The sequence below is a fragment of the Leopardus geoffroyi genome, chromosome B4 (genome assembly GCF_018350155.1).
Source record: "Leopardus geoffroyi isolate Oge1 chromosome B4, O.geoffroyi_Oge1_pat1.0, whole genome shotgun sequence".
NCBI classification, from domain to species: domain Eukaryota; kingdom Metazoa; phylum Chordata; class Mammalia; order Carnivora; family Felidae; genus Leopardus; species Leopardus geoffroyi.
This window is the reverse complement of record NC_059341.1, coordinates 110,149,798-110,164,830: the sequence shown is the minus strand read 5'-3', so window position 1 is coordinate 110,164,830 and position 15,033 is coordinate 110,149,798.

Below are 15,033 nucleotides of genomic sequence, written 5' to 3'. Positions count from 1 at the left end.
GCTTGATAATGTAGAACACTCAGTTACATTTGAATTTCAGTTCACCAAGGGAAGATTGTTTAGTATAAGAATGTCCTAGGGGTGCTTGGGGGGCTCTGTGGGTTAAGAGATCGATTCTCCATTTCAGCTCAAGTCATGATCCCACGGTTCATGAGTTTGAGCTTCACATCAGGCTCTGCACTACTACTTGGGATTCTCTCTCTCACCCTCTCTCTCTCTGCCCCTCCAGCACTCTCTCTCTCTCTCTCTCTCTCTCTCTCTCTCTCTCTCTCTCTCAGGATAAATAAATAAACTTAAAAAAAGAGTGTCCCAAATAATACACAGGATATACTTGTACTTAAAATTCATTATATATCTGAAATTCAACTGTAACTGGGCATTCAGTATTTATATTTGATAAATCTGTCAACATTAGACCTAGGCAAGTTATATAATATCTCTAAGTATCACTTATCCACAATAAAGTGGCAACAATCACACCAAATGGAACAGAAGTTATGAGGACACACACACACACACACACACACACACACACACACTCAGGATGTGAAAGTATTTGGATAATACCAGGGTCAAGGTAGTTCTGGTAATGAGAATTACCAGCAAGCACTATTCTGGGTATGTAATCATAAAAGGGCTTTATTTTTCTTCTTTTTGCACCTTTATATTCTCTGGGGCTAATCCTTCCCTTTACTTTTGATGAACTTTAGGCAAACCCAACCAGTGTGGTCTTGGTGGCATTTATCCAAGCAGGGATTAAATATGCTTTCCTTTACATGTTTTGATGTAGCTCTTGATCATGAGACCTCTCCCTTTCTCAAGCTTAGTCCTGCCTTAAGTAGAAGCAAGGTGGGATGGGACTCTTCTTTTTTTTTTCACCACCATTTATTTATGTTTTTTGAAACTTTTATACCAGGTTGCATACCATGGTTTCTCACAAAACTAAGGAATGTGCAGAGAGAGGTAGGGGCAAGGTGTGGGGATATCTAGAAAAGAAAAGAAAAGAAAAGAAAAGGGGCTATAAAATATCTTATTTGATTGCTTCCTGTAATGCTGTTACGTGTGTTATGTAGGTCTAACCTGATGATCTCTGTGCCTGGGAGAGGTCTAAAGTGATTATTACTGTGATGACTAAGTTTTTTTAATATTTATTTATTTATTTTGAGAGAGAGAGAGAGCACAAGTGGGGGAGGGACAGAGAGAGAGAGAGGGAGAAATAGAATCCCAAGCAAGCTCCACACTGTCAACACAGAGCCTGATGTGGGGCTTAATCTCAGGAGCTGTGAGATTATGACCTGAGCTGAAATCAAGAGTCAGACATTTAAACGACTGAGCCACCCAGGCCCTCCTGTCATGACTAATTTTATAGGCTGTTTGTAAACACGACCCTCCAAAAAATATGTCTCCATTCCAAGAAGTCTATGACTTCCTTTCATTTCTTGGTTTATCTGAACATGTTATTTTAGTGGTAGGACTGAGGCTTCAACATGTAAAAGTTTGTATTATTGAGAGAAAACATCTGATAAATTCAAGTTCTGAGAATCATTGTTTAAAGCAGTACTACTATAAAAATATGCATCTTATTTTAAATAACATTCATTATACTTTTTCTGTTTAAGGCTTACCACTCATAAAAAGTGTTTCATTCACATTTTAAAAAGTCTAAAATAGTATTCATTTCTTAGGGACAAATGTTTCTGATATATTTTATCTATGAGAAGAGAGAAAGTAAAATCATAAAGATATTGTCTATTATATGATATTAACTTAATTTAGCTCCCTGACTCGTATTGTTCTTCAAGTGGAAAATTCAACTTCTGGTAGGAATGGAGGTATGGAATTCTAAAGAATAAGCAAGCTTAATTAATTTAAACAAAGAGTAGGGGAAGGTATCTTCTGTATGGTTTTTACTCACAACACTTGTGATACCAAATTGAGTTTTTTCCTCCACCCAACAGCCAGTTTTCTGACTTTCTTGACATCACTGGGTGTCCTACATTCAATTAAGTTCTAACACCAGCTAGGATTTAGTGCATCCACCAGGTTAAGGGATCAGTCCCACAGGCTACCCCCTTTTCAGAAGCTAATTACAAGTCTGAGTCACCCATACTTCTGAGGTACTGGCTATACACACTTGGGTTGTTCTCACAACCACCTCCTCAAGTGTGATAATTTGCTAGAACTGCTTATAGAAGTCAGGAAGTCACTTTACTAGTACTGGTTTATTATAAAGTGTATAACTCAGGAATAGCCAAATGAAAAAAATGCATAGTGCAAGGTTGGGGGAGGGTTACACCATACACCCTCTCCAGGCATGCCACCCTTCAAGCACCTCAATATGTTCACCAGCTAGAAGTTGTCTATACCCCATTGTTTAGTGGTGTGTGTGTGTGTGTGTGTGTGTGTTAGTTCCATTATGTAGGCATGATTGATTAAATTATTGGCCATTGATAATTGAACTTAACCTTTAGCTGCCTTCCCCTCCTCAGATATTTGCAGGTGGGGCTGAAAGTTCCAACCTTCTCATTACAATGGTTCCTCTGGCAATCAGCCCCCCTCCTGTAGATATCCAGGGGCCCACCAAGACTCATTTTATTAGCATAAATTCAGATACCATGCAAAGAGGCTTGTTATGAATAACAAAAAATGGTCTTATCACTGCTTGTCACTGAGGAAATTCCAAGGGTTTTAGAAGCTCTGTGTCAGGAACTGGGAACAAAGGCCAAATGTATATTTATTTTCATAGTGTTTTAGTTAGCTCAGGCTGCTATAACAGAATATAGAAGACTGGGTGGCTTAAAAAACAGGAATTTATTTCTCACAGTTCTGGGGGCTTGGAAATCTAAGATCAAGGTGCTGGCCAATTTGGTTCCTAGTGAAAATGTCTTCTTGGCTGGGACAGCTGCCTTCTCACAATACCCCCATATGGAGAGAGAAAGAGAGAGAGAGAGAGAGAGAGAGAGAGAGAGAGAGATCTGGTCTCTTTTCCTTCTTTCTTATAAGGAGACTAATTCCATTATGGATGTCTTACCCTCATGACCTCATCTAAATCTACTTACTTCCCCAAAGTCCAAACTCCCGATGTTATCACACTGGGAGTTAGGGCTTGGACATATGAATTTTGGGGAGAACACAAACATTTAGTTCATAACAGAAGAGATTTTCAATCAGTGTCAGAGAATGAATAAAGGTCTTCCAGATTTTTAGTTTGATCTCGTCTTACAATCAAGATCATATAGGGAATCTGGTGGAAAAGTGAACGACTTAGATTTTACCTATTCCTTTACTGCAGGCTCTTGCAAAAAGAAGAATGCTTGTTTGCTCTCATTAAATATTTACTGACTATAGGCCTATAAGCCTGAAAGTGTGAATGAATGAATAAAAAAAAGGATGATGCAAACATTTAAGTAAAATTTACTTTTAATTATGTACTGTAAATATTAGTTAAAGTTTTTTTACTTGAAAAAAAATTTTAAAACATTTTATTATACTACATTGTGTGTATACATTATATATGTATATATATATGTGTGTGTTTATATACACGTATACACACACACACACACACACACACACATATATATATATATATATATATATGCTTTTTTGTCACATTTCTGCAAATATTACCTTCTTTTCTTGTATTTGTATGGTTTGCTCTTCCTCTTGAGTGAATTAGATTTCTTAGACCTCAGTACTAAAACTTACCTTGTTGATAACCTCCTATACTTCAACTTGTCAGGTTTTAAAATTTTATCCTATTCTCTAGGTGATAACCATCTCATCCAAATTAATGTTGTCCATGATTTAAGGAATAAGTTTTCTATCCTAGAATCCCTAAACTCTGAATACATTTCTCACAGCAAACATGGACCTGAATATTAGTATAATGACTTCTGATCCAAAAAAAAAAAAAAAAAAAAAAAAAAAAGACAATGTGGACTCAATACCTGTAATTATCATCCCTGGTATATGAAACAGATGAACCAAGTTCAGTCCCAGTAAGACCTCTTATTTCTTGAATATTTTATGGCCAAAGGTTCTCTGGTTCCCTCAGGAACTGAGCATTTGAGATTGTCCCATATTTACTTGGTTAACTGTATGTATCTATAGGAGGTTTCAGGCACTTAACAAATGGGTATAATCAGCCCTCAGTCTACCAAAGTTGATGAAAGTTAATGATCTAAGAAAGCAAATGATTTGGAAAAGAATTCTTGCTATTGTTGTGTCCAATAAAGAAGTGCAAAGTTGTATTCATTTAAAATACTATTATAGGGATGCCTGCATGGCTTAGTCATTAAGCATCTGACTCTTGACTTAGGCTCAGGTCAGGATGTCATAGTCATGAGATCAAGCCCTATGTGGGGCCCTGTGCTGGGCATGGAGCCTGCTTAAGATTCTGTCTCTCCCTCTGCTCCTCCCCTGCATTCTTTCTCTCTCCCTCTCTCAAAAAAATTATAATAATAATATTACAAATAACATCCACTGTATAAATGTACAGCTTCTCTACCCTAGAAATATCCCAGAGACATAATATAGATTAAAAGATATTAAAAATGTTCATACAAATAATGGAATAGAGGCTTGGCCATGCCTTATTGAACTTAGGATTCTCTATCTCTCTCTTTTTTAATGTTTTATTTATTTTTGAGAGACAGAGAGAGAGAGAGAGAGAGAGAGAGACTGCAAGTGGGGGAGGGTCAGAGAGAGAGGGCAACACAGAATCTGAAGCAGCCTCCAGGCTCAGAGCTGTCAGTATGGAGCCCGATGTGGGGCTTGAACCCACAAACCTCGAGATCATGACCTGAGCTGGAGTTGGCTGCTTAACCAACTGAGGCATCCAGACACCCCACGCTTAGTTTTCTGAAACTGGGCAGGCATTTTATAGAACCTTAGGAAAAATTTTGATGCTGCAAGACCAATCAAAAAGAAAAAAAATACTGTTCTGTAATAAGGTTCCTTTAGGGTAAGTATATGATATTGACGAAAATGTATTTGTAGAAGGAAAAGTTATTAAAATAATTACAGGGAAGAATATTTACCTCTGTAATTGTAAAGATTTTTAAAAACTACCATACCAGGAACAAATATGCAAATTTGAGTAAAGCAAATTTATAACATATGCCCCTGCATCTGTGAGATTAGGGTAAATGACCTCTACTGTTTCAAGTAAGGCTAGTGTTTTATGATGTATACATAAGAGATAGTTTAGAGAGTTGCAGTGTAGCCTCTCCCTTAAATTGTGAAATGTTGAAAGATTGCTGAAAAAACACTCTTTTTGTAATTTGCATGAGTCTACTTATATTTCAGCTGTTAAGGCCCATCCATCATTCCACAGGTAGTTATTATCCGCTTGCTTGAGATGTACCAGATTACAATGGGAAACAAACATAGCCAGGTACTACATAATGAAAGAGAAATGGAAAATGCTAAAACATTGTATAAAGCCTGATTCATGTATTATGGAACTTAAAATTAAGTGAATTAAGATAAAGTTATACAGTAATTATGATACAATTTAGGGCAGAACTCTAAGACTAGTTTATGTCCAGAACAGTGTCCTGTAGTCATCTATAATGCAGAGGCAGACTGACTTGGTTTGCCTTCTGGCTCATCCACCTGCTGGCTGTGTGACCTTGGACTAATTTACTTAGCTTCTCTGTGTCTTGATGTCCTTATCTATAAATGTTTGTAATAATAGTGCTTATCTCCTCAAGTTGTAAAGCACTCAGGACTGTGCCCCGTGTTTTTGAAGTAGGAGTTATTGTTATTAGGCGAGAGATCTTAGGTTTGTTTTCAAATAGTGGTTGAAAATAAATATTGGAAGTGGGAATGTTAAGTCTCTGAAAAGCTATGTGCGACTGGAATGAACTATTTTGTTCAAAATGTGGATTCGATTTGTTAAAAATACTGAAAATGCTGGATGTATAAAAACAGAGACTGGCCATTTTCATTATATTACTGATTGATTTTTTTTAATCATTACTATGGCAAGAACATCTGACAGAGTCTACTCTCAAAAAAATTTAAGTGTAGAATACAGTATTATTAAGTAAAGGTACAATGTATTGATTGATTTTTAAGATAGTTTAATTCAAAAAACTTTTAATATGAAATCATTTCTAAAGAAATAAAAATAACAGATACCTGTGTACATTAAAGCAAAATAAAATATAAATATTTATATGGATTTTTCTGAATATGAGCAGAATATGTCCTTATCCTTAGGATGTGTACATGTCTTTAATCAGTTTCTTAGCCACAACTGTCTCTAGTGCTGTGTCAATGGTATTTAACTGAAGAATGTATTATTTTCAATATGGAAAAATTATTTTAATTGTTTTCAGAAAATATTTCCTGCAATATTACTCAGAGTTTTATTTTATGGTTAATAGATTTGAAAGTTTTGACATTTCAGGGTGCCTGGGTAGCTCAGTAGGTTGAGTGTCCAACTCTTGATTTCAGCTCAGGTCCTAATCCCAGGGTTGTGAGACAGAGCCCCATGTTGAGCTCTCTGCTGAGCATGGAGACTGCTTACCATTCTCTCTCTGCTTTTGCCCCTATCCTCCACTCACTCTTACTCTCTCTCTCTCTCTCTCTCTAAAATAAAAAATAAAAAAGAGAATATTTTGACATTTTCAAAGCTTTTTTTGGAAGATCATAATATCTTAATTGAGATACTATTTTCTCTGTACCTGCTGAGTACATTCTGCTGCATGGGGGATTCTTTAGTTCCATATTTAGTATTAAATTTTGTAAATATTTTAGACCAATTATTTTCACAAATATCTATCAGAAGTAAGATTCTTCACATACCTTGTCTCTTAAGTCTTCATTTTATTTTAATTTTTTTAATGTTTATTTGTGAGAGAAAGGGAGACAGAGCACGAGTGGGGGAGGGACAGAGAGGGAGACACAGAATCTGAAGCAGGTTCCATGCTCTGAGCTGTCAACACAGAGCCTGACGTGGGGCTCGAACTCATTTTCCAAAATCTGTTTAATTTAACATCAGAGTCATCACAAATAAATTTCTGGTTGAAGCCTTATGTGAATTTTTTGAAAATTATAAATTTTTGAAATTTCATCTTCTATTTAGATTGATAAAATATCTCACATTAGTTGATAGCAGTAATACATTATGTATATACGATGGCTAATTCCAAATATATTGCTGACCCCCTTAATTCGTGTTTGTGTGTGTGTGTGTGTACATATACAAAAATATAGAGATTGAAGTTGACATACATTGTTATATTAGTTTCAAGCGTAAAGCATATTATATATAAGTCTATATATTACACAGTGCTCACCCTGGTGAGTACATTTACCATGTGTCGCCATACAAAGTTATTACAGTGTTTTTAACTATATTCCCTATGCTGGAACTTTTCAACTTCTGACTTACTTTATAACTGGAAATTTGTTTTAATCCCCATAACCTAATTTGCTCATCCCTCCAACCCCACTTCTCTGGCAGCCACCAGTTTGTCCTCTATATTTATGAGTCTGTTTCTGTTTGTCTTCTTGCTTTGTTTTTTAGGTTCCACATATAAGGAACACATGAAATCATACACATGAAATCATATGGTACTTGTCTTTCTCTGTCGGATTTATTTCACTTAGCATAATACTCTTCTGTATCCATTCATCTATCATTGGACCCTCAGGTTGCTTCCATATTGACTATTGTAAATAATGCTGCAATAAACATAGGGGTGCATATATCTTTTCAAATGAGTGTTTTTTTTTTTCTTTTTTGGGTAAATACTCAGAAGTGTAATTACTGGATCATATGGCATTTCTATTTTTAATTTTTTGAGGAACCTCCATACTGTTTTCCATCGTGACCACACCAATTTACATTTCTACCAACTGTGCATAAGGGTTCCCTTTTCTCCACATCCTCATCAACACTTGTCATTTCTTGTTTTTTTTGATACTAGCCATTCTGAGTGGTATGAGGTAATATCTCATGGTGATTTAGACTTGACATTTCTCTAGTGATTAGTGACATCGAGCATCTTGTCATGTGTCTGTTTGCCATCTGTATGTGTTCTTTGGAAAAATTTCTATTCAGGTTCTCTGCCCATTTTTAAATTGAATTTTGGGTTTTTTGGTGTTGAGTTGTATAAGTTCTTTATATATTTTGGTTATTAACCCCTTATTGGAAATATAATATGTAAATATTTTCTCCAATTCAGCAAGTTGCTTTTTCATTTTGCTGATTGTTCCCTTCACTATGCAAAACCTTTTTTATTTTGATGTAGCTCCAATAGTTTATTTTTGCTTTTGTTTCCCTTGCCTGAGGAAATGTATCCAGAAAAATTGCTAAGGCTGATGTCCAAGAGATTACTGTCTGTTTTCTTTCAGGATATTTACGGTCTCTGATCTTACATGTAGGTCGTTTATCCATTTTTAGCTTATTTTTTGTATATGGTCTACATCATTTTGTATGTAAGGGTCCGGTTTTCCCAATACCATGTACTGAAGAGACTTTCTTTTCCTTCTCATATATTCATGCCTTCTTTGTTGTAGATTAATTGATGATACATTATTTTAAATAGTTTTTAAAAAGTTCCATGAAAATAAGATCCACCAAAATTTGTATTCATAACAAGAAAAACACAAGTTTATCTTCAATGCTGATGTTTTAAATTGCATTTGGAACAATCATATAAAGCCAAATATTTATTTCACCATTGAAAGATTAACTTCAAAAAGCTTTATTGCAATAAATTGGTTGAGAACTCATTTTTTTCTTGAATTAACTTTACTGATTTTCTATTTGAAACATTTAACAACAGTGATGTAAAACTGCTTTCTAAGTTCTGTTAATGAAGCCTACTCATGAATAATTACTAATTCACTTTTCATATGTGTATAGAAAATTATAAATGGACACTATTAATTGAGAATATTCTAATTATGACCCCAATTCATTGCTTACTAAATACTCAGATACATAGGGATTTAATGTTTACATGATTTCTGTGTTCAGGCCTGCAAATTTTGAGATATCATAAAATTTAAAACTGTGGATTAAAGGCCACTGAAAAGGCAGTAAGTGAGGTTCCTTTTTATTTGTTTTTTTTTCTGAATGCCAACTGGTGAGAATTACTTGGAAAAACCTAGTGGCCAAAAGCCTACTTACCTACCTGTTGAAAATGTCCAACCTGTAAGAAAATGTCAAAAATATTGACAGAATTTTGTTTTCTTTTTCTTTTATAAATGTTGGAGGGTAGAGCTTAATGCTAAAAGAATCATTTCACACTTTTTTTTCCAAGCTATATATAAAATCTTAAATACATTCTTCCTGGAAGATAGACTCTAAGAAACACTTCCTTATTTAGTTTCACAGACTGTCACAGACTGTCATCTAATCATCTTCATATCTTTCTCTGAAAAAGAAAAATACACTTAATTCTTGAAACAACCTGAAATCCATAATGCATTTCAATGCTTTAAGATTCAGGTCAACTTTGATTTCTGAATGGCAGCCTAATTTTGTTTTTCTTTTCTTACTCCCTGTTGGGTTATCAATTCATGGTTTTTACTTTTGTGTTAATTTTAAGTGAAGTGTGCAATTATCTCTGAAATATTTTGTATTAACTCTAGAAAATATTTCATTTTGTTGCATCCTTTAAGTAGAAATGAATATCTATCTCTCTGCACCGTGCCTGGGTCAGTGCCTGTCAGTCATTTTATTTGCCTGCCCAATTTGGAGTTGTAGACTAAATTTGACTTTTCTTACAGCTTTTATTTTCTCAGATCTGCTACATCTACCACTTGCGTAAAGTTTCTTTTTGGTGCACATAATTGTTCCTTCTCCTTATCTATGTATGTCGTTGGGAATTAGAGTAGTTGATTATTACACATTATATCTAGACAGAAAGAAAAAGAGTGAGAAAGAAAGTGGGAGGAAAGGAAATGAGAGGAAGGGAAACGAAGGAAAGGGAAGGGAAGGGAAGGGAAATAAAAGAAGAAAGGAAGGGAAATAAATGTGTAAATATGTATTTTGAAATACTTTAATGTGAAGAGATGGCACCTGGATAGTATGAAGACTCTTCATGTGTGCTAATAAGATAAAAAAAAAAGTAAGTAGGTAATTACCTTTCCTTTAACCATTATTTTCCCATTATTCTAAGTCCTCATTGATACATTACTAAACTGCATATGGGCCCATAAATCTTATATTTTAAAATGAAATTGTATATACCAATGAAGACCTCAAAGAGTGAGGCAAATGTGAAGTTTTGTCTGCTATGAATATCATACAATTGATAGATCTTTAATCATGCCTGCCCCCACCCCCCACTTTTTTTTTTTTTTTTGACAGTTAGTTTGTAATGCTAGACATCCAGTTGGATTTGACATGGTCTTAGGCATGCTACATGATCCTGATTCTTGAGAAGGATCACATTGAATCTTACTATAAATCCTTGTTGATCATTAATTTCATTTTTCTTATTATTGCTTTTATTATTGGCAGAAATAAATTCAGCATTTCATTAGGAACTTCTGATCTCATTCACCTCTGCATGCCTAGAACAATGTCAACATTCGCTGGAAGGTTGACAAATGTTCAAAGATGGTATAGTGAATAAATTAAAAGAGAAAAATTGAATACAAATAATTAATTTATTTTGCCTTTATTATAATATACTGTTTATGCTCCTTATTTAAATATACTTTATTTATTATGATCCATAGAAATTCTTAATTTTTAAAAACAATGTTTTATGTAAAATCAGGAAAGAAGTGGATGATTTCAGTTCAAGGAAATAGTTATACTATCTGGAATTAGTAGTAATTCTGTTTTTCTAATGTACAGAAACTTCCTGCTGAGGGCATTTTATCTTTTTTTGTTTGTTTTTATCTTACCATTAAAAGAGAGATATTTTAAAACATATTTGGCTCAAGCACTATCAGATTTAGGGAGAGACAGAGAAAGAGAGAGAAGGAAATTATGGGGTAGGATGTAGAATTTTCACAGGAGTCTAGTTGACCATACTTGGAATATGAATAGGGACCAAGAAAGGTTCTGATATTTGGCAGTACTTACTAGGGTTTTTCACATGCGTAGGTTCTTTCAAAGGAACCATCTGGCCCAATGCTGGCTGTGCTGAGTAGAATCTGAGACCATGGTTAGTGTTGCATTAAATCTGACAACCAAAAGTTGCTTCTATTTTTATACTGGTAATTAAGCTACATTGTAGTACTGTTGCATTGATTTACAAAGTTTTGATGATCATATTCCTGTTTTCTGAATGTATCCCTGGATGGTTAATGATAAGATCTCCTGAACTTTCCCTGTGGAAGGCGGTTGAAAAGGGTGGCCAGAATTACTCTACTGAGAAGATCATCCAATAAGGAATCACCTCCAAATGAAAGTGTGGAAATTGAGAAGTTGAGAGTGGGGTGAGGGGATGGGTTTAAGCCAGCCAAAAATCAGATAGATAAATGCCACAGAAGGCAACTCAGTCTAATTAAACACTGAGTTTGATTTTAGGAGACTTGAGTTATATACCACATTCTGCCACTGACTTGGGTAAATTGCTTGACCTTTCTGAACCTAAATTTTCTCATCTGTGAAAAGAGGAGGGGGTGGAAGATTGAATTAGATGCTATAAAAGGTAAATTCCACTGCTAAAGTGCAGTCTGTTCTATACCACCTTTCCAAGTTTCGCCTGATATTTTCCAAATCCATAATGTCAATAAAAAGAGCTGAAGCCTAAGATTAAATTTATATAGGACAAAGGCACATCAGTGCAACTTTAATTAAAGGTGGGGACTTGCTTGGATGTGCTAATTGAGCAAAAGAATGAATGATTTCTGAGTCCAAGATGCAAGATGTTGTTCCATTTAAATGAAAACATTTTTTAAAGTTTCATCAAGGGCTGTTTATTTTTTATGTTATTTCAAAAAGGAAGTCAAAGAATTCTGGACCTGTAAAAAAAAGTTCAAGATACTGACAAGCACTGTATTCTTTGATAGCTACTGTGAACTCTATGGATATTACTATATCACAATTAGCAAACTGTATTCAATATGTTGGTGTATAATTATTTTTTTCAGTGCTAGTATAGTGCCTAGTATTTAGAAACTCTCAGTATATATTTGTGGAATAAATGAATATGTGTATTTAAAAAAGTAGGTCAACAAATGGTTAAAATTCTGATTTCAATCACATATTCTGGAGACAGTGCCAGACAATTTTGAAAACATTTGGGTAATAGATTGATATTCAGGTTTCATCTGGATCCTTTCCAGCATGAAATCCTTCAGAATAATTGCTATGAAACTGTTTCTGTTTACACAACCATTAAGCAAAAAATTCATTTAAGAAATATTCAATAAGAATATTATAGGTGATGAGGAAATGAATACAGTACTGTTCTTTTGCACTATAAATAGCTTAAACTATGTTCAGGATCTAGTCCCTAGAAATTATTCTGAGACCAGGAAACAGATCAAGGGAATCATTGGCAAACCCTGCAATTTCTTACTGAAAAGTTTGTCATTATGGGCAGACCAAGCCAAGAAGCATGAGAGCAGATGGTGAAATGCCAAGTATAAATAAATTCATGTCTCTCTCTAGTATCCTAAGCCTAAGGACTTGGATATGGACCAACACATACTACTGTGGACCCACTGAGGAGCAAAAATTATTCAGCAATCATCACAGTAAGGAATGGAATCCTGGAGAGTAATAGCAACACTTCAGCCATCTCCATTACAAATCCTTCATGGTTTCTAGAAGGCCATTTGGAAGGCAGGGAACCTGCCAATGCACTTATGTAAAGTTAGCTCCAACTTCTGAAGATGCCTCAGGAAGAGCCATTCAGAGCATTCCTTTTTTACTTTCTGTTCTTTTGGAATTTCCTACTCATCTGTCCCTGCAGGTTATTTTGAGTATTAAATAAGACAGTTAAATAAGATTACTTTGAAAGATGGAGCCTTCTATTTAAGAATCATTTAGTTATACTACTTTTATTATCACAAGTTCTTAATTAAATTCCATTTTTTCTTTCAGAAAATGTCCCTAGAAATAATGAAGTTGGTTAGAGTGGCAATATTTGCAGAAACATGGGCTCTTTCCTTCAAAGAAATAGTGGTGTATATAGATAAAACTTCCAAACATTTTCTAGTATATAATAAAACTTAAATTTTAATATTTCACAAGCAAATTAATTATCTTTTAAATTGATTATATTTGGAAAAGGATAACTGTATTATGTGAAATAACTAAGACCCCTGATTCATTGGATTCTATGATAGAGAAATATACAAGAATCAATCAATTTAAGAGTGAACATAGTAAAATAAGCCTATAAGATTCAATAGAGTAAACAATGATTATATAATGATGTTCACCTCATGGAAATGAGGCTTATCAATGCAAATTAAATAACTTAAAAATAATTTTCCAAATTGGACCAATAATACAATACCTAAATTGAGAGTAACTATGTAAATGGGAGAATAATAACTTATCCAGTTAGTTTTATTTAAGAAGACAGATACCCCAGGGTTAGAGATTTCCCACTAAGCAATTAGTTTAGTGACTTTTAACCACTTAATCAACAAATGATCCATGTTTACTATTTATTGTGTCCTGTGCTTGAGGCATTGATGTGATAACATAAGGGTTGATGTCAAATATGCTTTCAAACATTTGCATATATGTGAGTACATACATAAAGAAACTATATTGTTTTTTGATATTATAGAAAATATGAGGGGTGCCTGGGTGGCTCAGTCGGTTAAGCATCTGACTTTGGCTCAGGTCATGATCTCACGGTTCTTGAGTTCGAGCCCCCATCAGCTCTGTGCTGACAGCTTGGAGCCTGGAGCCTGCTTCTGATTCTGTGTCCCCCTCTCTCTCTGCCTGCGCACACTCTGTCTCTCTCTCTCAAAAATAAATAAATGTAAGAAAAGAAATTCAAATATACTGAAAGAAAGAAAATATGAAAGAAACATTATCAGTAAAATTAAATTAAGATGTTTTCTTTCACTTTGTATAATCTATTACAATTCTTCCTAATTCATGATTTACAATCTTAAATTAGATACTAATTCTAAAGGCTTATTTTGGGATACTATAACAATATTATTTTTCTCTTACCAAACACAAAGCCAAATCTTCTGATAATGAAAATTTTATAAAGTTCTATGAATTATTGTGTGGGGATTGTGCTGAACTGCACTTGTCCCTACTCAACCCATTGTACAGTGCCACACTCATGTAATAACTACTTACTAAATGCCTATCATGTAATAGGCACTGTGCTGAGCATACACAAAGTTAAAACACTGCTCTCAAGAAACTTTCACAGTGGTTGAGGGATAATTAGTTTAATAAAGTAGCATGAAATATACAAAATTAAGCATTGGCATTATGAGGTATATAAGCAAGGCAATTAATCATCCATGGTAGCTCAATCTACTGTTTCATTATTTAAGTAGTATTGTGATCCATCAGTATGTGTGTGTGTATATATAACAAGTATAAAAATAATTTTAGGGGCGCCTGGGTGGCGCAGTCGGTTAAGCGTCCGACTTCAGCCAGGTCACGATCTCGCGGTCCGTGAGTTCGAGCCCCGCGTCGGGCTCTGGGCTGATGTCTCAGAGCCTGGAGCCTGTTTCCGATTCTGTGTCTCTCTCTCTCTCTGACCCTCCCCCGTTCATGCTCTGTCTCTCTCTGTCCCAAAAATAAATAAACGTTGAAAAAAAAAAATTAAAAAAAAATAAAAATAATTTTAAGTTAAGAGTTGTTGGCAGAAATACTTTTGACTTTAATATGGAAATGATTGTTTCAATCAGTGGTATTTATCCTTGACATATTTTTATTGACATTAAACTTCCTTATTTGAATTGATTATTTATTTTGCACAAGATTTGACGTACTTACCTTAGGAGATGCTAAGGAACTATTATTGAATGGTCTCAACCCACTTAAAAAATACAAAATAAGTATTGCTGAGTTTCTTTTCCTTTTTTTAGATTTTTAAAAAAATATTTATTTATTTTTGA